At 44.1% G+C, this 26,462-nt stretch overlaps 1 long non-coding RNA gene across 1 annotated transcript; it reads right to left on the reverse strand.

Annotated features, from left to right (window-relative positions):
- Window positions 1-101: 101 nt before the first annotated feature.
- Window positions 102-8,729, reverse strand: LOC137146805 (uncharacterized). Its single transcript, XR_010918055.1, has 4 exons — window positions 8,601-8,729; window positions 7,439-7,548; window positions 3,914-4,041; window positions 102-218 (listed from the first exon to the last, which is right to left on the reverse strand). It is a non-coding gene; the product is annotated as an uncharacterized lncRNA (long non-coding RNA).
- Window positions 8,730-26,462: the final 17,733 nt, after the last annotated feature.

The following is a 26,462-nucleotide window of genomic DNA, read 5'->3' on the forward strand; positions in this document are numbered from 1 at the left end:
GTTTGTTTTTTACTAGAGATCTTGTCCTAGCAAGTCACCAAATCTGAATAGCTTTTCAAATCCCTTTTTAACACCAAAATCCCAGAAGAATTCATATCAGTTGGTAGAAAGAAATTTTTATTATGTCTAGGGTATACCCAAGGAGACACCAAGTTCCCATGTAATGCAGACTACAGTCTCAGTCCCAGCGGCAGTCACTTGATATCAGGAGGCAAGCTCTGAAATGAAAATGACATACTTACAGCAGCAGTACCTCCAAAGCAGGCATGTAGTGATCAAAGAGAATAGTGAAGTAGCATCTGTTAGGTCTGAGAACTGCTTCTTGTCACAAAATGTGCCAAACTGTCAAGCTGTCTGTGACCTATTACAGCTACCATTTGTAACATAGCCACCTGATTTGAGTTGCTGTCAAAACAAACAAGTATCTCAGGAACCAACTTACAAAGGACTATTGGCAGAGAGGTGTATTTAAAAAAAAACATTTCTATATCAGTAAAGGTGTAACATTTAAAAAACAAGACCTAGAAACCTGTAGAGCAAAAATAGCTTATACATTTCCCCGCCTCAGCACAACAGTTTCTCCTGTACTGCGAAAGTCAGCAGAGGATTACTATTGTTTTCCAACTTACACACAAACAAGGCTTCGCCATCTTTCCTGCTACCAGAAAACTTAGCTGTGTTTTCCATTTCTCAATGTGCTAGTTAGAAAATATAAGCCTGATGTATCAGCAATGGACTTACATTGCTATCCTGCAAGAGAAACAATGGGATCTTGACTTCAATGGGACTAGCCCAGAATTTAAAGTTAGTAAACATACATTTTTGCAGGATCAAGGCAATAGTGAGCTAGATTTTCAACAAACCAAGTCAAGTCATTTAGCCTCACAGTGAACCCTTGTGCATTCACTTATGCTCAGAAAAGTGTAGTTAAAACTGTAAAATGAGTTTGAAGATAATATGTCCTAATGACTTCTGAATGTTTACTGTTTCCCGTGACTCTCAGCAATGGTTAGTGTGCCATTTTAGCGGTGTGTTCACTGGGCTATTAGTCACGTGCCACTTAAATAGACGATTATTAAAATGTTCTTTCCACCAGACTGAGGCTCCTGCTGGGAAATATCAGTAAACTATCAGCCACAGTAATGGAGGTGGCAAATATTTCTGGAAACAGTTTGAAAACTTCATTTTTACTATAGTCGAACCTCAACTAGTCAAACCTCCGCTATCCAAAATCCTTTGTTATCCAAAACAGAACAATGTCCTTAGGTGTTTCTTATAATGAAAATTCCTTTGATAGTCCTAAACATCTATGATTTATTTTACATCTCCCGTAACATTCAGATAATCAAGGCTGAACAGTAATATACTTTTAACAAACAAAAATAACTATTCAATATATATGTAACCCTTCTGCCAGACAGAGTCGGCAGCAGCAAGGGCCGGGTTCTATCTCTAGGGGTCCCTGTCAATGATACCACACCGAACTGGCTCCAGTCCCCACCCAGTCACCTGGGAAATCACACACTATCCCCTGGGCGCCCCAAAGGGCATACTTCCCCTCTTGCAAGCACAGAGTCTGAGTGTAGAAAGTAAACCTTTTAAAAACAGAAGGGAAGTAACACAGCACTGGTTTGGGAAACAGTGCAAACAGAATTCATGAACTCAATGAGCCAAACCCATCCCAGAGTACTGGGGCATGTCCTTCGCCTCTCCTTTCTTGCTTTCCCCTGTACTGACCATCATAGTTGCAATGTCCACCTCTAGGTTGGGGCTCAGCCAGTCCCCCTCTGCAGGCTTGACCAGACCTCCTCCGCTGCTGAACTCCTGCTACCTCCAGACCTCACTGAGTCCCCGCGGCTGGCTCTCACCGTCTGCCAGCGCCAACCATGCCTGATTCCCGCCGTCTGCTGGCGCCAACCACTCCTTGCTCCCACCATCTGCTGGCCCCCCTCTGTCTACAGATGCTAACCAATCCTGGCATCTGCAGGAACTGATGGTTGTTGCTCCTGCCATCTACTGCCGCTGACCAATCCTGCTGTCTGCAGGAGCTGCCCACTGCTGGCACCTCTCTAGTGGTTGTCAGTCAAGGTTTACCTAGTCTCTCTAATGATTCAGCTCTTAGTGAATTTCAACTCATGGGAAAACCTTCTGCCAACACAGAAGCAATGTCCCTGCTTTTAACAAACAAAAGACTCCAAGAGGAATCATTAATTCTACCATTTAACAGTGGGAGGATATTGTCAATCCATGCCTGAGGGTAGCCCTTTGCCAGGGCTAGTGCAATCTCCACAGGAGACTTCTCACCCTTCCTTCTCCCCTTGCAATGCTGAAACATCCGTCCACCACCCTTTTCGGGCTTTGTTAGGGTGAGAGTGATTTTTTTATCAGAACAGGCTAAACACAGATCTGATGCCATTTGTTCATATAATCAAAGGACAACATTTCATTACCCCTGCAGTTAACACAAAAGTGACTTGTAACACAATACCAGACACATTGACCATTTCCCATCATGCTCAACACCTAGTGTGCTTGTGCAATATGCTGAGTACTTAATTGTGCTCAGGCAAATACAAAGCCCATGTAAATAACGTGCCCCCCTTTCAGCTGCTGAGCAGGGTGAGCGCCATTCAGACACGCACACTTCGCTTACATATATGGGCTAGATTCTGGGGTCTGCTAGCACCACTTTGCGCTGTATAAGCATAACTGACACAAAGTACACTTAAAGCAGCCAGAGATAAGCAGCAGAGAATTCCCCTTATACACAGAAGTTCTCTACTGCCATACCACCTCCTCTACAATACTATCATACCCAGTATCAGGGGAGGAAGAGGCTGTGTCAGGGGCAGAGAGTAAGTATATCAGAGTGGAGCTCTGCTACACCAGGTCCTCCCCATTGCCATTTAGTCCTGTTACCAGTACCACATAGATAACATCATTTAAAGTTACCTCTGGGGATAGTTTTCCAAATAAATCAGTGGGGCTGATGGCTTAGCAGCTCCACTCCCATGTGTATTCTGTTGAATTATAGGTCACATTTCCTTTTCTTCTTATCATAAGTATCTCTTCCCCCCACGTCTCCCTTCCCCTGCTTTACTACCCTTGAATTCTCCTCTAGTTCTTCATCCCACATGGGCATTTTTTCCTCCACAGGTCTCGCTTTTCAGTCTTCCAGACCTCTACTCTCTACCCTCAGCCTGATATCACCCAGACTGGATGAAGATCCCACTGCTTGGCTAGGCCACAGTCACCTGGAATTGAAGCCAACCAGCCACTGACCTAGCACTAAGCTATGTTCAAACATAATGTTGTAAAAGAAAACAGTGTAAAGGTGGCCAGGATTAGAAACAGCAATGTTAAAGAGGGTGGCCAAGTTTTTACAGCTCCAACTCCCATGGGAACATGACTGTGCAAAACACTGCTCAGTTCCATTGGGCTGGAAAAACAATGTTATAATATATGCACATAGCATTGCATTTTGATTTATTGTCCTCTGATGATAATTCCAATGAAACACTTCTTAGTACAGGAAATGCCCAGAATCTTTTAATAGAATGTTGATAATTTCTGTGTTTGTAGGATGAAATTAACATTTGCTAAGCTAGTAGCTGCAAAACCTAAGCTTTCTTTTCGCTCTCCTTATAAAAATTCAGGAATGTGCAAGATACTTCTAGGGAAATGACACTTTTCAAGTAACTGTCTCATCCAACAACTCTGACTATATCCACCACCCAGTGACCTCATATGGTAAAATACAAAAGAGTTAACAAATAAAAGCAAAGACTATAACTGGAGTGGTATGAGAATACAGACTATCTGGTGAAATAGTAATCTGTGGCGTATATTAGTATGAATAAACTAGCTTTTACACATACAGATTTTCTACCAATTAGAAGCAAGACTACTCAACTGTACATCATAGATCTTTCACTGCTCACAGACAACTGGGACTTGTCTTTAGCTCAAGGAACATCATTTGCTCTGTAGGAATATCTGGGTTCTATCCCTGCCGCTGCTGTGAAGTGCTGAGTGACCATGCTGCAAAGAAACAACAAAAACTGAAAAATTGCAGTGAGTCTAGGTAACTTTAATAGAAGGGTAACAAACAAAGGGGGCTGCAAATTTCACAATTTCAACCTTTTTCTTTTTAACCAGACTAAGACTTTACATCACTATATTAGTACATTTTATGATATGCTACTGTCAAATTTGGTAGCTCTCTCATAATGGGGGGGGAGGTTTAAAGCATTTCAGATGTTGTTGTTTAGTACACTCTTCTCCATATATAGCTAATTCCCAACAACTTGCTGGAGAAAATATTAAATCAGGGTGAATCTCAGACATATGAGTTGTTTGATTCAGATACTTTGGATGCTTCTCAGAAACTTACACCAAAACTGGACATTTTATGAGATCAGTCTTTCTTGAAAGACATCCACTACTTGCCGATGTCAGTCAGGCTGTGACAGCAACAACCTCTCTCACATATGGTAGTCTTTTCACTTCTGCATCCAGCTGAAACAAGTACCCACAGATGCATGAAAAAAATAAATAAAAGGCAAGGGCACAATTCTGCTCTCAGACTCACCTATGAAACTCCCACTGAAGTCAATGGGAGCTATGTGTACATAGTGGAATGCAGAACTGTGTCTTGTAAAGAGTCCACAAAAAATTTCAAAAAATTCCTTTACTTATGCAGGTTTAATTCAGGTTCTGATGAGGTGTTCTGGTAAGTTCATAAATACTCCAAACAGCTTTGCCCATCATTAGAGCCTACTGGTTTAATTCTGCACCTTTAAAGTCAATGGGAATTTTGCCACTGGCTTTAGTAGTAGTAGGAGCAAGCTCTATCTCCCTAAATGCTTCATGTGTGTTTCAAACACTAATTTTGCTGCTAATTTTACAAATTTTATCTCAGTTTTGGTCCTTACATTCCTATTCAACATAACCATTCCTGTACAAGCCACATGGTTCCAAGCCTGTTAAACTGTTTGTGTGTGTGTGTGAAGCATTTTCATTAAGTTCCATTGTATTTTAGGACTTCGAAACATTTGCTGTTTTCCTATCCCATACACATAGATTCCTGTGCATTGCCCCAACCAGTTGGTAATATTTTGAATAATACATCGCAAGAGCAATGGCGCCATAATGATGTATTACATGATTACATCACCAAAGCTATGGCATTCTTATGATATATTAGTTTAATACATCAGAGCAGTGCCATAGCTTAGACAATATATTACTCAAAAACATAGCAACAGCTAGAAAGATCAAGATAAGTTTTGTATTTTTTCAATTTATTTATATTATGAAGGGGCTTTTTTAAGTTTCAGAAATAAAATAAGTGTTCTCTGGGGACAGGAGATTGCTAGTGCCACCTGATAAATGTGGAGGTTCCCCAGCATCCCCTTCCCATTTCTCTGCCCAATTCACCCCTCCCAAAAAAAAATCTTTAGAACATAAATTAGCAACGACAACACCAGCTGCTCAAGGAACAGTTCTGACAGTTTGCCAGAACTCTAGACTTTGATGTCATACTCTTATTACTTTTACAGTCAGCCATGCTTTCACAAGTTCATATCTTACGGGTTTGGGTTATTTTTCCTTTCATTCTTTTGTTATAAAAATAACTAATACTACTTAGTGCTAATTCAGGTTGAGATGATCAGATTGCAATCTAGCCTATTGTGAGTGATAACACATTGTTGGAGCAGAAACAGCCCAGGGCGGAGTCTGTGACTCCTCAACTGACAATCTTCCTTCCTTCTCCAACAATGCATTGCCCCTCACAACAGGCTAGATTGCAATCTGATAATCTCACCCTGAATTGTGCTTGTGATATGAGTAGTCAGAGGCCATATCTATACTGACGGCGGCAAATTTGCCATCACCAGATCTATCTTTCTGGATCGATTGAGTGGTCAGTGTAGACCCACTCAATCGATCAGGAAGTCGACAGTAAAACCACCCCCTCAAGTAGCGTAGCGCTGCATCGACGGGAACACTGTTCCCATCGGCGCAGCACAGTGTAGACAGCACGCAGAAGGGAAGAAGAGCAGTCGACGTGAGTACTCTGCGTAGTTTGCGTAACTCCCGTCAACTGCCACCGAATTGCCAGGTGAGTGTGGACCAGGGCACAGTCTCCCTCCAGGTCTTCTGGCTGCTCAGAGGAGGGAGCAAACAGTGCCAGCCCCACTGCAGTATACACTCCCTGATGCACTGGCACAGCCATGCCACCCACACCCTAGATCACTGGACTACATGTTAAATTACTAAACAGCTTTGCAGAACTCATCTACACTGAGCCAACTAAAAAGGGATGAGCCAGTTTAGAAAAAAACTGTCTCAAGCAAAAGCTCTGAAAACTTTCTAGGGTTTTTTTGGTTTGGGTTTTGTGGGGTTTTTAGTTGTTGTACTCCCTTCTTCTGCAGTTAACAGCTCTCTTTTGTTTTATCTATGTCACAACTTTTCAGATATTGGATTTGGCTACTTAAATGTTACAGCACCTTGGCGGATGAAGACAGTAACACAGACTGCCAGGACCTATGTGGTAACATGGCTAACAGTTATGTAAATAAGTCATTTTACAGTTCTTCTGGTAAAACAAATTGCATTCCCCTGTCCATGCAGACTACATAGGTCTCGCCTATGTGTTTCCTTGCATTGCTGCCAAAAGACACACCAATCAACAGCCTGACCGATGCGGTTATTTTTATAGGAAGTAAACTCATGTTTATGTACGTATATCCCAAAAGTGTGAAATTTGCTTTCTGTATATCTTGTAAAGGGAAGATATTACAGATGTAGAAGGGGACAGCATGGAAGAAACAGGAGGGCACTGGAGGCAGACAGGAACAAAGAGTGTAGAGATATGAGGAGTGAGACACAGGGCCTGAATAGGAGAGGAAGACTTTGCTTCATATGACCACAGTGACCTCTGCCCTGTGATAAGAAACTATCAATCACTTTGATTTAAATTTTTTAAAGGGAAATACAAATTAGTTTAATGATGGCTCGGTGTTTATTCTTTTAGACAACAACGCTTAGTATACAAAGTGAAAGTTTAAAGAGTTAATCCACAATTATTTATATTACTACAACATAAAACCTTCCTCTTATTATTTAGTTATTGCAAAGTATTCATTATTTTCACTTACACTAATATATTGTTTCTATAAGTATCTTCAAGAACAGAACTGTGGGCAGGTATTTAGGCCATTATACAGAACAATGCTAACATGCAAAACTTTCTGCTGCCCCGGCTTTTGCTCAAAGCAATATTCCTCTGTTGATTTCCTCTTCTGGTACTGAACAAAATTAATTTAGCCAGCACCCCCTCAGTACAAAGAACCATTCCCTTTGAAAGTCACGGCACTTCCCAGACATAATGTCAGAGTATTTCAAACATTTTAAATAATGATAAAGGACCTACTTGGGTTCCTACGAAGTCAATGGCAAAGCTCCAATTAGCTCCAGTAGAGCAGGATTGGGTCCTATCCTTTTAGGACTAGGCTGTGAGGCAACATGCATTTTATCCCACTCCTGAAAACAACAAAAGGTTTTGATAAAGTTTGATAAAGACACATGGGCAGTCGCATGATGTTTCTGAGGCCACACATTTTTATATTTTATGCAAAACATTTCTTTGAAACCAGAAAACAGGCTCTATATCTATTGGCAAAGCTGCTTCCCCACCAGCTCCAGCCTCTTCTTGGCCTTCCTTCCTGGTGCTCCTGTATCCTTTGCTTGTTTACAGGTCACTTTATGTAACACACAAGTTAAGACCTGCAAAGACCTTACACACTTTCTCTGGTACATGTTAGAAAAGCATCTCTCTCTGGTATCATGATTTTCAGTAGGCCAAAAGTTCCTGTGATCTCAGACTGTGTCTTTGGGGTATGATTACAATTCTGTTCAGGAGAATGAAAATTAGTTGGTTCAGTAACCAGGTCTGAGAGGGGAGGGTCCAATTCTGCTCAATTAATTCAGCTCAATAATTAATAAACCACTATTTATGGAAGAATCTTTGCAGCTGAGATCAATCTCTAAACAAAGTCAGATTAAGGGGCCGTCTGATGGTACTACTAGAACAGGTAAATGAGAAGATCTGAGATAATGAGAAGGAAGCAAGCAGAGCATTCAGGGGAAAAAAGTGAGAGAGAGAAGGGAGGAGGGAAGCAGAGATGGAGACAAAGGGCTGGCAAAGAAAGGTACAGAGGGAAATGGGGTGCAAAGGCAGGAGGTAGTTAGTGTCTCGTGATTTCACAAGTTGGTGGGTTAACAGTATTTTGCCAATTTGTGCTGCAGTTGTGCCTTCCAGTAGACATTTGGATCCTTAAGGGCCACCATCAGAAGAGTCCAGTGCTCAGCTGTGTGGGTCAGTATAAGTAGTTCACGTGAAGCACGGTTTTAGATAAAACAAACAAACAAGTGTATTGACTACAGGAAGATTTTAAATTATTATAAATCAGATTAATATAAATCAAGAGATTAATAATGAGTCAAGGGGTTAGTCACAATTAACTAAAAGGTAACTCGCATCCTAAACTAAGCTTAACATTTCAGTAGCTTTTCAGTCTGTGATGTTAGCTTACCCACAGCTGGCTGCGATGCCTCTTGCAACTAGGCTGGCCCTTCCTCCCCCCGTGGGCAGTTGTCAGTCTTTGATGTTGCTTATAAAATGGATCCTAGGGAGAGTGTCAAGACAAAGATGCCTCTTTCTTTTAACAAGTTTCCTCGACCCTCTGGAGTAAAGTGATCGGCCATGTCTGGCAATGGGCATGATTTCTTCCACTTGAGCCAAAGTGCACAAAGGGCTTAGGTCAGTCCATTGTTCCTGCATGCATGCCTTTGTGGGGTGTGGAATCACAGCTTGTATTTGTCTGCATCTATTCAAGCCATGTGAGAGACACATTTGGGGATATGACATAGCAGAGTTTCATATCTGTACATATGCATAACATTGCAGGAAACATGCTACCATAACAATATTGTTCAGTATGTCATGAACATTCCAAAAACGCCTTACGTAACATACTTTGCATTAGACAATACACAGTTACACTACAAGGATGAACATGAATGATACACAAATCACACTATAAGAGTGCATGGGGTACAGCATGTCACACATTGTTCCAGCAAATTCTTTCAGGACACTGGAACTATCCCACTATCTTCATTTCATCGTTCAAAACATTGGTAGTTTTTAGAACTGCAAAATGTTTGTTGAAACCATATTGCTATCGCAACCTAGCATGTTGTATACACCCACATCACTCATGATGCAGAAAGCAAGTGTTCTGTGCCAACCACCTCTGTACTGACCATCTGGATAGCTGGTGATGATCTGCTCTCTGTCCCTCACTCAGCTCCTCTCTCTGATCACCAGAACCATACAAAGAAGGGGAGTGAGGAATACATTGGAGTGGGGGGAAGAGGCAGGGCTCATCCTCCCTTTGATCTACTCCAGGAAAAACTTTTCCAACCCGGGCAGAGCAGCCAGAAGTCAAAGCACTTTTGTATTCCACATACCAGAAAGAATGGCTAACATAGTACCTATTTTTAAGAAAGGAAAAAAAAGCGATCCAGGAAACTACAAGCCCATTAGTTTGACCTCAATTGTATGCGAGGTCTTACAACAAATTTCAAAAGAGAAAGTAGTTAAGGACATACAGGTAAATAGTAACTGAGATAAAATACAACAGGTTTTACAAAAGGTATATCATGCCAGGCCAATCTGATCTCTTTCTTTGAGAAGATAACTGATTTTTTAAACAAAGAAAATGCAGCAGATCTAATCTACCTGGATTTCAGTAAGGCATTTGATAGACTCTGACATGGGAAATTATTAATTAAATTGGAGAAGATGGAGATTAATATGAGAATTGAAAGGTGGATAAAGAACTGATTAAAGACTGAAATCTGAACTGTCAGGCTGGAGGGAGGTTACTAGTTGAGTTCCTCAGGGATTGCTCTTGGGACCAATCTTATTTAACATTTTCATTAATGAACTTTGCACAAAAAGTGGGAATGTGCTAATAAAATTTGCAGCTGACACAAAGTTGGGAGGTATTGCCATAAGGAGAAGGACAGGAATATCATACAAGAAGATCTGGGTGACCTTGAATATTGGAGTAATAAAAATGGGATGAAATTTAATAATGCAAAATACAATGTCACGCAATTAGGGACTAACAACAAGAATTTTTGCTATAAAATGGGGACATATCAGTTGGAAGAAACAGAGGAGAAAGACCTGGGTGTATTGGTCGATCACAGGATGACTATGAGCCACCGATGTGATGTGGCTGTGAAAAAGGTTAACGCAATACTAGGATGCATCAGGTGAGATATTTCCAGTAGAGATAGGGAAGTGTTATTACTATTATGCAAGACACTGGTGAGACCTCATCTGGAATACTGTGTGCAGTTCTGGTCTCCAATGTTCAAAAAAGATTAATTCAAACTGGAACAAGTGCAGAAAAGGGCTACTAGGATGATCAGAGGAATGGAAAAAACAAGGTTACTTACCAGTAACTGATGTTCTTCGAGATGTGTTGCTCATGTCCATTCGACTATAGGTGAGTGCAAACCTCCGTGCATGGTTCCTGGAACTTTTTTCCCCTTAACAGACCCCGTAGGGCCGGCTCTGGTGCCCCCTGGAGTCCCGCGCACATGCCACGGTATATGAGGCACTGCCGGCCCTTTGCCCCTTCAGTCCCTTCTTTCTGCCAATTCCGGCAGCAGAGACAGGGGAGTGGGTTGTCAGTTACTGGTAAGTAACCTTGTTTTCTTCTTCGAGTGATTGCTCATGTCCATTCCACTATAGGTGGAAGCAATGCCTTGGAAGTGGGTAGGAGTTACCGGTGAGCTGTCCTCAGCACCGCTCTGTCAAATCCCACATCCTCTCTCGCCTGCTGGATGATGGTGTTGTGGGACGTGAAGGTATGCATCGACGACCAGGTGGCAGCTTTGCAGATGTCCTGCAGGGGCACTCTCTCCAGGAAGGCTGTAGACAAAGCTTGAGCTCTGGTTGAGTGTGCTGTGATGGCTCCTGGAAGCGGCACCCTCGCCTGCTCATAGCAGAACCTGATACATGATGTAATCCACGAGGAAATGTGTTGGATGGAGACAGGTGAGCCTTTCATCCAGTCGGCCACTGCGATGAAGAGTTGCGTTGATTTCCGGAACGGCTTTGTACGCTCAATGTCTCACATCAAGCAAATGCCATCTCCTCTCCTCATCCGAGTTCAAGGCCCTAATCTCAGAGACCCTCCTAGCTGAGGTAATGGCCACCAGGAAGGCTACCTTCCATGAAAGCATGAGCAGGGGGCATGAAGCCATGGGTTCAAAGAGGGCACCATGAGTCTCGAGAGGACCAGATTGTGATCCCAGGGAGGCACTGGGGCACAAGCCTGTGGATAAAACCTCTCCACCCCCTTGAAGAACCTGACCGACATGGGATGGGAGAACAGGTATCTCCCTTCTAGCAACTGATGGAAGGCCGAAATGGCCACCAGGTGAACCTTCAGCGAGGTCAGCGCAAGACCCTGAAGCTTTAGCTGGAGCAGGTACTGTACAGGCGAGAGGCTGGGCGGAATGCCCCGGGACTCCACCCAAGAGGTAAACCGTCTCCACTTAGTCCAATACACGACCTGCGTACAAGGTTTCCTGCAGAACTTGTTGGATGTGCACCGAGCAGGCTCTCTCTCCCTCTGTCATCCACAGACCCTCCAGGCCGTGAAGGAAGGGAGTGCAGGTCTGGGTGCAACAGGTGACCATGGTCCTGGGAGAGAAGGTTGTGTCATCTTGGGAGCTCCATCGGCGGGGCGATTGAAAGATCCAGCAGCATGCTGAACCAGTGCTGTCTCGGCCAGGCTGGAGCAATGAGTATAATGTCCGCCCTGTCCCTCTATTTTCAGCAGGACCTTGGGCAGGAGCATAATGGGCGTACATGAGGGTCCCTGTCCAGTCGATGAGGAATGCGTCGGAAATCGACCCAGTCTCGCGATCCTAGAGCGAGCAGAACCTCGGGCACTTTGTATTCCAGGCCAACATGAATAGGTCCAGTTGGGGAACACCCCATTTTTGGAAGATCATAGTCACTACCTCCAGGTGCAGTGACCAGTCGTGGCGGGGTAGAAACGACCTGCTGAAGCGATCTGCCTTGTCGTTCCTCACTCCTGGGAAGTGAGAGGCAGTAAAGTGGAAATCGTGCCTCATGGCAAAGTCCCACAGATGGGTAGCTTCCTCGCAGAGAGCCGAGGAGCGCGCTCCCCCCTGCCTGCTAATATAAAACATAGCTGCGGTGTTGTCCATCAGCACCTGCACCACTCTGCCTGTCAGGAATCTGAGGAACACCCTGCATGCTAGGTGAATGGCCCTCAGCTCCTTCATGTTGATGTGCAGGTGTCTCTCCTCCCCCGACCAGAGCCCCTGAGTGCTTAGGTTGGTGCTGATGTGGGCTCCCCATCCCACATCTGAGGTGTCGGAGATTAGGGTGACCGACGGGACCAGTTCTCTGAAAGGAACGTCCTTTAACACTGCCCTGGGAGACCTCCACCAGTCTAGGGAGGTTAGGACAGGCAGGGGAACTGTGACCACCCGATCCAATGGGTGTCTGCTCGGCACATATACTGAGGCCAACCACGCCTGAAGCGGTCTGAGCCTCTAGCAAGCTAGTCTCACTATGTATGTGCAGGCCGCCATGTGGCCTAACAGCTGTAGGTAGTGCCTGGCTGTTGTGGTGGGGCATCAGTGCAGTTGGGAGATGATAGAGACCATCGCCTCGAAACGTGGCTGAGGCAGGAAGGTTCTGGCCTGGGAAGCATCCAGGGTGACCCCAATTAATTCTATATGCTGCACTGGGTTTAGTGTGTACTTCTGCTTATTTATGAGCAGTCCCAGCCCGCTGTACATGGAGGAAGTGAGGGTCACACTCTCCTGCACTTGGGGCCTGGACCTGCCCCTGATCAGCCAATTGTCTAGGTAAGGAAAAATTTGCACCCTTTAGTCTCAGGTGGGCAGCAACTACCGCCATGCATTTGGTCAACTCCCTTGGAGCTGAAGAGAGGCCAAAGGGTAGGGCTGTAAACTGGTAGTGGGAGCCAGCCACCATGAAACGGAGGAAGCGCCTGTGGCTAGGGAGGATGGACACATGAAAGTATGCGTCCTTGAGATCGAGAGCGGCATGCCAGTCTCCTGGATCCAGGGGAAGGATTATGGAGGCTAGGGAAACCATGCAAAACCTGAGTCGTTTGACATATTTGTTTAGACGACGCAGGTCTAATATGGGTCTCAGCCCCTCCTTCGCCTTGGGGATGAGGAAGTACGTCGAATAGAACCCCTTTCCCCTTCTGTCTTGAGGGACCATTTCCACCGCTCCTATGTTGACAAGGGTGTCCACCTCCTGCAAGAGGAGTTGCTTGTGAGAGGGGTCCCTGAAGAGGGATGGAGGGGGAGGGTTGTAGGGGAGAGGTAGATGTAAACGGTAGGGCATAGCCCCTGAGATTATCCCAAGGACCCAGCGGTCCGTTGTGATCTTTGCCGATTTGGGATAGAAGGGCCTTAACCTGTCTAGGAAGGGGCGGCGTGGATCCAGGAGAGCAGTCAGGGCGCAACCCTCGGGCGCACCATCAAAACTGTCTCCTCCGGTTGCCTAACCCCCTAGGGGGCCCCTGCTGCGGGGCTGAGGATGAGCTGGGGGGCTGATTCTTCCTTCTAAACCCCCTTTTCCTGTCCCTATTTCTATAGCGCTGAAAAGGCCTAGGCAGAGGCCTTGACTGCTGCTGAGCCTGGAGCCGTGACTGACGCCTGGAAGCCTGTACAGGCCCAGGGAGCAAAGCGTGGCCCTGGAGTCCTTCAGACCATGCAGCTTCGCATTGGACTGGTCAGAGAACAGGGCCGACCCACCAAAGGGGAGGTCCCAAATCGATTGCTGCACCTCCTGGGACAGGCCCGAGGATTGCAGCCATGAGCACCTTCTCATGGAGATGGCGGAGGCTATGGCTTTACCCGCCAATCAGCAGCGTCACTGGATATCTGGAGCGCTGCCCTAGCTACCGTGATTCCTTCGTCCAGACGGCGGTAAAGTCTGCAGCCTGGTCCTGGGGCAGGGCCTCAGCGAACCGCCTGAGGGAGTGCCACAAATTAAAATTATATCTACCCAGGAGGGCCTGATGATTGGTAATCCTGAACTGCAGAGCTGCCGTGGAATAAATCTTTTTCCCAAACAAATCCAGCTTTTTGTTTTCTTTGTTCTTGGGAATGGAACCTGGCTGACTTTGCCTGTCCCACTGGTTGGCCGTGTCTACCACCAGGGTTACCAGGGCCGGGTGAGTGAACAGATACTCGAACCCTTCGGCTGGGACATAATATTTTTTCTTGGCCTCCTTTGACATAGGGGCAACCGAGGAAAGGATTTGCCACAGGGCCTTTACAATTTTAAGGACCCTCTCATGAACAGGTAGGGCCACTCTCGCTGAGGCAGCCGCCGCCAGCACACTGAAGACGCTATCATCAGCCTCTTCTAACTCCTTCACCTCTAGCCCCAAGTTAGAGGCCAACCTCTTGAGCAGCTCCTGGTGTGCCCTGATATCCTCCAGTGGCGCCATCCTCCAGAGGCGCGTCGTGCGGGTGCTCTCCCTCCTGACAAAGGGTTGCGCCCGTAAAGGGTCTCTCGATGGGGTCCAACTCCTCTTCTGAGGAGTGGTGTCTATGGGCCTTCTCCTGTACCAGAGACACGGACTGCACCATCGATGACAGGATGAATTGGGGCCCCGGCCCCATCTGGATACCCCATGGGGCCCAATAATGCCATTGTTGCAGCCATTGACCCTGGGGCCAACCCGGGGCTGACTGCGCCACAGGCTATGATGCTTTGTGGAGGTGTCGGCTCTCCCGACAACTGTCCCCCTGGGAGACCCCGAGCCACTGGACCGGTGGTGCCGTGCACGTCCTCAGTCCCGGGCGCCCTTCCATGCCGGGGACCGCCCTCTCAACACCTCCAACCTGGAGGACGACGAGGACCGCCTCCGTCACCGTGAGCGGTGCCAAAAGACGGAGGTGCACTCCAAAGAGCTCAAGGTACTGGAGCGTCGTCTTAGTACCGATGACTTGCGGTGCCGCTTGCCTTTCAGTGACCAAGATCGGCACCACTCCGAACTCCATGGTGCCAAGCCGGACTCCGGCAACCGGTTTCCACGTTGTGGACTGAGCGGTGCCAGGATCTCAGACAGCGACCGGGTTCTACGCTGCCTCGAGGCAGGCGAACTCCTCAGTGCCGGGGATCTAGAGCAGGAGCTGTCGTAGCGCCGCCTGGAAGACCTTGACCAGTGCCACCTCCTGGCATGTGCTGTCTCCGGTGCAGGGAATCGACGTTGGCACCGAAAGGAGGACTCCATGTCCCGAGTTGAAGTAGGCTGGCTCGACAACACCAATCTGGAGCGACTGCTGAGGGAGCGTCTCTGCTCTACCCCCGGAGGCCCTCCGGCGGGAGATCTTCCTCCCCGTACTGGGGATCTCCACCGCCCTTCGGAAGGACCCAACGCGGGTTTGCCGCAGGACACCATCCCCTTCTCCCTCGGCAGGGAGGGCGCAAAGGTGGCGTAGGCATGGCCAACAAAGCTCTTGCTGCCTGAAAAGCCTCTGGTGTCGATGGCATCGTCAGAGGCACTCTCCCATGCCCAGGAGTTGGGGGAGGCTCCCTGCTCGGAGATGCAGGCACCAGAGAAGACTCGACGGGCCAGGTTCAGTGCATCTCCGCACTCGACCCTGCCCATTCTGATGGCGCAGGGGAGTGTCTGCGCTCCACTCGCTGCTTCTTCCTCTTCGGCACTGGTGATGTTGCTCGGTGCCAAGTCGTGGTCGGTGCCGGCAGTGCACTCTGCACCAAGGTGACGCTCAGTGCCAAGGTGGAGTGGGACGCTTGGACGCCGGGCAGAGCGCTGCCTCCATGCGCAGGACTTTTAACCGGATTTCTTGGTCCTTCTGAGTCCTCGGTTTAAAAGCCCTGCAGATCTTGCATTTTTCTTTTCTGTGCACTTCCCCCAAGCATTTAAGGCACTGATCGTGGGGGTCGCTGAGCGGGAAGGCCTTCCCACAGGAGACACAGGACTTGAATCCCGGTGACCGGGGCATAGCCCAGCCGCTCTAAGTCCCCTCAGGGACTTGCTTATCTAACTCCACTTAACAACTACTTAAAACTAACTAAACTACTTAGAATAACAACAGTTCAAACAAGGGGAATAGCACTTGCAGAGAGCAAGGCTAGTTCCAGTAACCGTCACAGACGGAAAGAAAGAACTGAGGGGGCGTAGGGCCGGCAGTGCTTCATATACCACGGCATTTGCGCAGGACTCCAGAGGGCACCAGAGCCGGCCCTGTGGGGTCTGCTAAGGGGAAAAAAGTTCTGGGAACCATGCACAGAGGCATGCACTCACCTATAGCGGAATGGACATGAGCAATCACTCAAAGAAGAACCTACCTTACAAGAGGAGACTTAAGGAGTTTAGCTTGGTTAGCCTAACCAAATGATGGCTGAGATATGATTGCTGTCTATGCTGTCTATAAATACATCAGAGAGATAAATATCAAGGAGGGAGAGGAGTTATTTAAGTTAAGTTCCAATGCTGATACAAGAGCAAATGGATATAAACTGGTCATCAGCAAGCTTAGGCTTGAAATTAGATGAAAGATTCTAACCATCGAAGGAATGACGTTCTGGAACAGCCTTCCAAGGGGAGCACTGGAGGCAAAAAGCCCAATTGGCTTCAAGACTGAGCTTGTTAAATTTATGGAGAGGATGGTATGATGAGATTGCAGGGATGTGGTATGTGGCCCATCAGTGACAGCTGGTAGCAAGTATCCCCAACAACCAGAGATGGGACACTACAGAGGGAGGGCTCTGACTTACTACAGAGAATTCTTTTCTAGGTGTCTTGCCAATATGTTCAGGGTCCTACTGATCACCATATTTGGGGTCAGAAAGGAATTTTCCCACAGACCAGATTTGCAGAAACCCTGGGAGGTTTTCACCGTCCTCTGCAACATGGGGCACAGGTCACTTACAGGATTAAACTAGAGTACATGGTGGATTCCCTGTAACTTGTAGTCTTTAAATCATGATTTAAGGACTTCAGTTACTCAGTCAGTGGTTATAGGTCTATTACAGGAGTGGTGGGTGAGGTTCTGAGGACTGCAATGTGCAGGAGGGGTCAGACTAGATCAGTGGTTCTCAGCTGGGGTGCACATACCCCAGGGGGTACACAAAGGTCTTGTGGTGGTATATCAACTCATCTAGATATTTGCCTAGTTTTACAACAGGCTACATAAAAAGCATTAGCAAAGTCAGTACAAACTAATATTTCATACAGACAATTAATTACTTGTTTATACTGCTCGATATACTATACAGTGAAATGTAAGTACAATATTTATATTTCAATTGATTTATTTTACAATTATATGGTAAAAATGAGAAAGTAAGCAATTTTTAATAATAGGATGCTGCGACACTTTTTTTTTATGTCTGATTTTGTAAGCAAGTAGTTTTTATGTGAGGTGAAACTTGGGGGTACACAAGACAAATCAGACTCCTGAAAGGGATACAGTAGTCTGAAAAGGTTGAGAGCCACTGGACTAGATGATGATGGTTCCTTCTGGCCTTGAAATCTATGAGTCTATTGCTACAGAATTGTCCCTTTTTTAATATTAAAAAGGTAGCCATCTAATTTGGGGAGGGACTTTTAAAGGGAACCTCTGGATTAAGGCTGACTCTTGGAGTGATGAAGCAGGACAAAAGGGAAGGGGGGGAATGTGCATACCAGCCTGTTACAGCTGTGTGCTAATTATAAGGCATCTCCCACTGGGTTTGGTTTAACCTGTAAGAGGAGGTCCTTTAGCATGACACATTAACAACTATATTTCTCAAGGAAACAATCTATTGTGTACCCACAGGATGCAGTGTACCTCTACTGAGCTACAGTAAGTTACTCTCTATTAAACTGCAGCTACATAACATCCTAATGATTTACTGGCAAATGTAGGTCTGGATTTGGATTTGTTTATAGTTGGGGGGGGGGGTTGTTTCTTCCTTAAAATACACGCATATTTTTCTATTGTTTTTGGCATACAGCATTCCACATATTCCTGTGGCGCTGCTTCCTTCAGAAGCATAAATCAAACAAAGTAATAACATTATTGTGCATACGGGATACAAAAGGCCTATTTGAAAATCACAAATTTTAGTAAGAAAAACCACACACACAGATCTCTCATGATGTATCCAGAAGAGAGAATGATTCAGCTCCTCATCTGAAAATGTAGCAGAGGCAAACAAACTGTGAACCCCATTTTGAAAAGGTGAGAGAAGGCCTAATAAAAAGGGCTTTGTTCACACAAAAATCAACTACCGTACTATGGGGCTGAGGGAATAATAATAATTCTTAGCGCTTATATAGCACCTTTCACCTGTAGATCTCTAAGTAGTTTACGAATCTGGGTAGATATCATTATTCCCCTTTTACAGCTGGAGAACCTAAGGCAAATAAAAGTTGAGCGTCTTGACTAAAGTCACACAGTGAGCCAGCCAGTGGGAGAATAGGGAATAGTACCAAGGTCTCCTGGTTTCATATTCTGTAATAGGACCACACCACCTCCGTGGCACAAAAATCACAGCCACAGCAGTTGTCATAGTGGCCAGGCAACCACACAACCATCCAATTTACAGCTACTCTTGAAGATAGAGGTGGAGAGAGCAATGGAAGTAGCACACTGCTTCCCACCTACCGCACATGGATCCACATCATGTGAAGCCCCAGCAGCTATGCCCTCATTTGGAAGCAATATACGCCCGCCCCCCTCCACTTCATGTTCCTCTGGGTCCATCTGGAGTCATCTTGTGCAGTTGCTTTGTCTCACCTATACAGTGGAAGCTTGTAGTTTCTCAAGTGTTAGGGCCTTTGACACCTGCATAAGCAGTCAGGGCTTGGTCCTACAATAAGTACATTCTATCAGAACAAACAGAGATCATGGAAATACTATCTCCAAACAGCATATCTACACAGGAGATATAAACTACTACTACTAAGGGTACAAATGCTACCTCCAGACTGCACTTGCAAATAAGGAACCTGAAGAAATAACATGATGTCCAAAGATCCTTAAGGGACCAACAAGTCTTTTTCATAAAATTAAAACTATGTCAGCAGTGACTGATTTTAATAGCAATGTACCAGGGTATACTCACTGCTGGGACACGCCCTTATGACTGCATCTGGGGATTAGCTCTGCCTGGTTTGACGCTCCCTTCCTTCTCTCACATACACCACGGCCCTGCTTGCTCTTTAGGAGTCGCAATGCTTCTCCTTCGTGACTCAGCCCTCTGGCCAGGTCACTACACAGTTTTCCTCATCCAGGATAACAAAGTCTCACTGGACCAGCTGTCCAGGTGCCATTCTAGGCAGTCTTCCCATTCAAAACTGTGCCGCTTTCACAGTAGCTGGTAGGGAAACCCGAATCAGCCCTCTACTCCGGGTTCCAGCCTAAGAACCCCGTAATAAGCAGCTTAAGCTGGCATCACCTCAAACTTTGCAGCTGTTTCCCTGGGCTTCTTCCTACTCCACCCTCCAGAGGCTCTCTCCTCCACCACCCTTCTGGATAAGCCCTTTCCTCAAAGTCAGGATCCCAAGGTTCCCCCCCTTCTCTCCTCACTAGGCCCAAAGAGTGACTGGAGGCCTCTATACTGCAGCTCCTTCTGCTCTCACTTCCTGGCTTTATACAAGCCCCACCTTCTCCTGCTGAGATGGGGTCCATCTTCAATTACTGCTTGTCAGTCAAGCCTAAGTTTTCCCCCAGGTGCAGCCTACTATGTTAATTAGCCCCTTGTGAGCCACCTTGACCCCTTCAGGGTTGGCACACCAACCTTAATTGGACTTTCTTTTTTGAAGTCTAAATACTATCAGTGCATATGAGCAGAAAGCTAGAATGGAAAGAGCTGTTTCTCTCAGCAAACAATAATTTCAAAGAAAACAAATACCGTATAATCCACAAGACCATCACATTTAATAGGTGATCAGAAGAATTTAATTTTAGTTTTTAGAATAGAAGGCAACCTACAAAGAAAAATCTGAACTCTGAGCAAGCACAGAAATAAGTTCTGAGCGCTCCGGATGCGTATGGAAAAAAATCAACTCAGAAATGACCTTTTAGAAGGTGGCAATTTATTATTCTTGCTACTTCTGGATTCACTGTTGACACCCCAGAATGCACCATTGTGGGACATCACAGCTCAGCTATTTCAATGAGTCAGATCATAAAGCCCAGAGGAAAATGCTTATTGTTTCATATGTAAAGCAGTTATGAAGATAACAAACAAAAACCTTTGAGAAAACTCTGCCTTGTGCATCAAAACATGCAACTCACTTTAAGGGGAGTGTTCTGGTATCTGTGATGTCAATAGCAAACACTGAACCAGCCAGATGACTTTACTGGAGCTGTAAAGAATTTTTTAAGAGGATTGTTTAGACTTATTTATGTATGAGTTTTCCCTCTCCCCACCTTGCCTGGCTAGTAAGGAGACAAGACAGTGAGCTCATTTTTTATGCTTGATTCAATGTGAAGGTTTCCTTTCTAGGTTATCTTTTGGCTTGGAAGGACTAGATTTTTATCAGTAAACATCAATACATGTTTTCAAAGTACACATACAAATCAATTAAAAATATTTTCATCAATAATAATCAAAATTTACAGATAGGCTTATCAAGTTCTCCTTCAGAACTTATTAGAGTCAAAATCCAGTCATTTAGACTTCTGAATTAGGCTTTTTATAAATGGACAAGTGAAGGAATAGTAAAAACAGGTATGATTTCTTGATTTAAGTATATTAGTTTTGAATATTTTGACAAATTATGTTGACAATTTATGTTTTAACAATTTATAAAGATTTAACTTTTTGAATCTCAACATCTAGTATTGTTAAATAATTTTCTGACACCTCCATAATTTCCACAACTGTGAAAATTTAAATTGATAAGAATAAAAAATGCTTAAAAATAAACAGATGCAATCCACTGAAATTATAAATAATAATTGAATTCTGCCAAGCCTATTTTTCTTTAATATCATAATATATTTAATATCATATAATGATATTAATAGGTTGCAAAAACTATGGCAAAAAAGTTATTGCAACTTCTAGTAAACTACATCTTGTTAATATTATCTTACAAGAAAATTCTGCATCTTATTCTAAAGTTAATGTAGATAGTGCATATGGCATGAAGATATTAGTAGGAGCAAAGGTGGGGTTTTTTGCAAAACCAGACATCCGAAACAATATCTGGCAGTGAACTACAGGTTTGATTAAACAGTGACACTTATATGAAGTAGCACTAAGACAAACATTTTATTTTATTCATAAATAAAACAATGTACAAGTTTCTAGAAAATTCCATGCAACCACAATCGCAGTTTGGTTATTTATCAGTCTGCAACTTCAGTGAAACCTCTCACTGGGCTTAATTCAAAGATTTCTGAAGTCAACAGGAGACTTTAGAAAAGTGGGTAAACATCATCCCCATTTTACAGAGGAATTAATGGAGAGGGTAAGTGATTTGCCCAAGATCTCACAGTGTTTTACTAGTAGTGTCAGAAACTGAACTCAGGTTTCCTGAATTCCTATCCTATATACCAAGGACACTATATTTATGGAGCCCAGCAAGGCGAGTTTAATAATTAACATACCTGCCAACACTGGAAATCAATAAATACAAAAGTGAGGGAGAAAATAGGGACACACCTTTTAATTCTACTAGTAAAAAGAAAAATAGAGACAGCTCTCTTAACGGGGACAGTTAGTAAACATCTTGTTACTGTATGGTGTGCATCTTAGGGAACAAAAGAAACTCATAAAAGCTCATGACAAATTCAGGTGCTGAGGGACGGAATCCCCAGACCAACCTGGCCCGTCTTCAGTCTGTGAATCTGGGCTGCAGTCACAAACACAAGCAAGGAAGATGAGTAGCCAATGTAGCCCATTGCTTATGCCCAATGGACAGTTGTGGTTTGTGGAGTGGGAAAGCAAGGGTCTGTGCACTACTCCCCAGCTCTGTGGGGAGCTACAGTTACTCATCACAGAAATATTGTCTGCTGTGTATACAGAAGGACACAATGCAAGAGGTTACCACTGATGCTGCTCCCTGCATAGTCAATTTGTAACTTTTAGGTCCCATTTATACTCCAACTGTAACCAATTGAGAGAAGCCAATACAACACAGTTGTTCCCTGATGTGGTTGCAACATGGTTAAAAGTTGTAGTGTGGATGGATTTAAATAAACTCAAATTTTCAAGTTTGAACAACTGCCTCAGGGGAAAATAGGGAAGAAAACAAGGTCTCAGGCCATTTGTAGAGGTGCACAGATACTATAGCAGTAGGTGCCATTACAAAAGCCTGGATGGATAGGATAAATAATGTATTGAAAAAATACAAAAATCCACTATAAAAATGAGACACCTAAAATATACTGAAATCAACACAATGTTATTTTGGCCACATCTGATACACAAGGTTCAAAATGATTAACCAAAAATCAACTTGTATTTACACTCCTTTTATGTCAGCTTTCCCAACTAAGTCTTGTTCAGATCGCCACAGAAATTTATTGTAAATTTTGCAAAGCTTTTGACCTGTATCATCTTATTAAATTTTTATGAAAAATCAATGGAGTTCAATCATGTTATAGGCTGTTATTCACACACTTCAGTGGTAAATGGAGAAGTCTATTCTAACCGAAAGTCTAGAGTGAAGATGTTAGTAATGATAGAAGTATCTGATTGTAACTACGTCTGTCATGCCTGTGAAATTAAAATAGAGAGTTTAAGAAAATGACAAAGAAATTCAACTTTGGGGAAAAGAGCAGAACAGAGAACTTAGTATCCATGACTTTTTAAGAACCATCACCTTATAAATTAAATAATTTTACCCCAAAAACACTTCAGATATACACTAGAGAAAGCATACTTTTACTCAAGGATAAATATAAAGGCAACGTTGTTATGCCATACATGACTAATGCCACCAGGAGAGAGGATAAAGACAATGGGCTCACTTTTTAAGAAAAAAATGAAACAAGCCACATTTCCATAACATAAGCAACAATACATACCGCATCTGAATAACGAAAAATAATCACTGGAATTGTTCACAATAATCTGTTACAGCCAAAAATTGTTATCATACCCTTGACAGTACAGAAAACACCACCCAGGCACAAATTCCATAAATTGTCCTTCCCCTATCCAGTTCAGGGGACAGTTCTGACTGGGGGGCGGGCGGCTAGGAGCATGGTTTGGGCAATTCAGGGAAGAGATTTGATGGGAGAGGAGTAGGGAACTCACTGGTTGGCTTTGTGCAGAAGACAAGTAGCAACATATAGGTGTAGGCCGCGGAAGATATTTGTGACGCGTTGGACAGAGATAGGAGCTTGACGGGTCTGGTCAGAACCGGTTTGATAAGAGGCGCTACTCGGCCTGGTAAACAGGCTGTGCAAGGCCGTGTGAATTTGTCTGTGGTGCCAAAAGAGGAGGAAAGTTAGGAAGCAAGGTCACGTGCTGTAAATTTGCCAATGCTTGCTGTTCCCTAGAGAATGCTGTATAAAAGCATGAAATGCAAACTGCGCAACGAGACTCAGTCATGAATCCACTTGGATTGCATGGCAAAATGCCGCAGCAGCCCGCTTCGCAGCGCGCCCTAGAGTCTCCCGTTGCTGTTTGGAGCATAAGCCGTGATTAAAGATAAGTGAACCTACCTGGTGTGGGCATGTTTTTATTCCTCACCTGGTATCCAGAACCTACAGGCAGCTGTGATCAGCGGTGCCTGGCATAACAATAGGTATGCTCATACACACGTGCTCAGCCAGCCTGACAGGTGACCAGGTCTGCAGGGGTTACAAAAACAGAGACAAAATATCAATTTTTGTAAAACCAAGGACACCATGACAAGCCTTGAACACTGATCCATTCAGTTTTCAGGCACACAGTCACTTGGACCACGGTCACTGCTGCAGAACACTATTTTGGAATCAGCTGAGCAGGACTAGGAGTATTGCAGACCTATAGCATCCCACAATGCCTCAGAGTGGAAGAAATGTGGCATTGCAGAGATGAAGTCGACTACAGAAATTTCTGTAGAAATTGCTTTAAACCATGTAAGCTGTAGGACTTTGAACAATCATTGCATAACATTGCAGTAATTTGTAGAAGGCTAACAGGTCATGTTTGTTATTTTTCTTTTGTTTTGTCTTTTCTCTCCAGTGGTAGGTGGTATTTTTATCCCTTTGACTTCTTGCTAGCCAAAGGAAGTAAAGCAGCAGAGAAAAGCAGGGCAATTTTTTTTAATGATATTAAAATACACTATTAGAAAGTATGGAAAGGGCCAAGCTGGCCGAAGCATGGAACTGAACTGGAGTCGCTTCCATCCTAGACCGGTGCCCTAACCACTGGACCATCCTTCCTCTCCATACCTGCCATCTTCTGTATGGAACATTTTAAATAGAATTATAAACGCATGCACGTGCGCACACAAAACAAACATCCTTAGTGGGTTCCATCAATCCCCCACGTTGCCCCACGGTGAGAGTATAATCCATAGTTCCCAGCTACAGGCATAGTATGATGCTCCACCATCAATGACAGTATTTCTCAGGGAATCCATTGAGGCTAACAACAACTAATCTCTCTGTGCTCACCTGCTTGCCAAATTGGGTGGAATGCTAGTTTCCATCCCAGCCAGTTGTACCAAAGGTACATCCTCAATGTGGCAGGAATGGAAATTCTAATAAAACAAGGGGGAAATAATATCATACAGTCTGCTGATTAGCAACCTCTCAGTTGCCAGCAAAAAGTTGCTGTTATCTGGCAGTTAGAAATGAGCAAACGGCAGGTTTGAGGAGCTGCAGCCAGGGAAGGAAGCACTGGGACCAATGGCTAGCCAGTTTCAGACTGGAAATAAGGATTTTTAAACAGTAAGAGTAATTAACCACAGGAACAACTTACCAAAGGTTGGGGTGGATTTGCCATCACTGACAATTTAAAAATCAGGATTGGATGTTTTTCTAAAAGACATGATCTACCAATTGTTTTGGGAGAGTTCTGTAGCCTGTGTGATACAGGAGGTTCACAATGGTCCCTTCTGGATTTGGACTCAATGAACCTTTTATCGAAGAAATAAGTAAAATATCAGACTCACACTGTTATGATACACTTATTGACACAGCAAGAAAGAGTGCAATTAAAAGCATACTCTATATATTAGAACATGAGAAGTTAAATGCTTACCACGAATTTTAACATAGGTACCAAATATAAGGCAGGTCCTCAGCTTGAGTAAATCAGTATCACTAATTTATCCCAGCCAAGGATCTGACCCTTAAAAGCAGTATGTGGAGAAAAGATCCTGTGGCAAATTAAACTACAGGTTTTAAACAAATATTCATTTTGACTAGCTACACTGACAAGGTCAGATCATGTTAGAAGTGTATCTCAGAAAGGAATTGATACTACAGGTTAGTCTTAAACATCTGTTGAGTTCATTTTGTTCTTGTATCCTCTGAAGGGAAGGCTGTCTTTCTCTGTTTTTAACCTTGATTACTACAGGGGAAACCCCTATATCAGATGTTCTTTTGGTCTGATAGACAAAACGTGTGCTGATACATCTTACACTCAACATGATCATCAAGAGAGTTAGTTGAGTAGTCATTCAATAGTTAATGTGGATACTGAACAATGTTTCTATGAGGTTATGCTTATTAAAGAGCTGACTGAGGAAAATGGTTTAAATTGCTATTTTCTGCATTTTAAATCAAGAACTTCTATAAAATAGGAAGCAAACAATAAAGGAAGATGGAAATAGATGATAGTCAAACAATGCTTTCCTGTACTAAAAATATAAATAATCACACCAGCTGTTATCAAATAAAATTCTCAAGAAAACGGAATGGATGGAAAGGGACTGTGCATGCAAACTATGACTACCCATTTCACTGTAACATTACTTAGGCAATAAACTTGATTGCATTTCATGATTATTTTGAAGTCTCTTAAAGCCAAATTTCCAGTCCTTAGCCCTACATCATCATTAAAAATAATCATGTCTTGGATGAAGAATTTATTCGGTTTTGATTGTGAAAGATATTTTCTGTAATGAGTTTTCCAAGCCTGAGCTCCTGCAGAGGTGGAAAGGCTTGTTGTTAGTATAATCAAGTATGAACTGGGATACAGAATTCAGAACGTCGGCCTCATGCTGCAAACCCTTACTCACAGATAGGAAGAGCCACAGAATGTTTGTTACTTTTTTCAATCCTATTGGGACAAGTTAACTGACTTTTTATTATACTGCTACTGTGTTCATACCATCTATCGGTTATATTATGGGGAAATCTACCATTAGACTAACAAA

This window comes from Emydura macquarii, unplaced genomic scaffold (assembly GCF_026122565.2).
Source record: "Emydura macquarii macquarii isolate MOO-44397 ecotype Brisbane River unplaced genomic scaffold, CSIRO-AGI_Emac_v2 contig_480, whole genome shotgun sequence".
NCBI classification, from domain to species: Eukaryota; Metazoa; Chordata; order Testudines; family Chelidae; genus Emydura; species Emydura macquarii.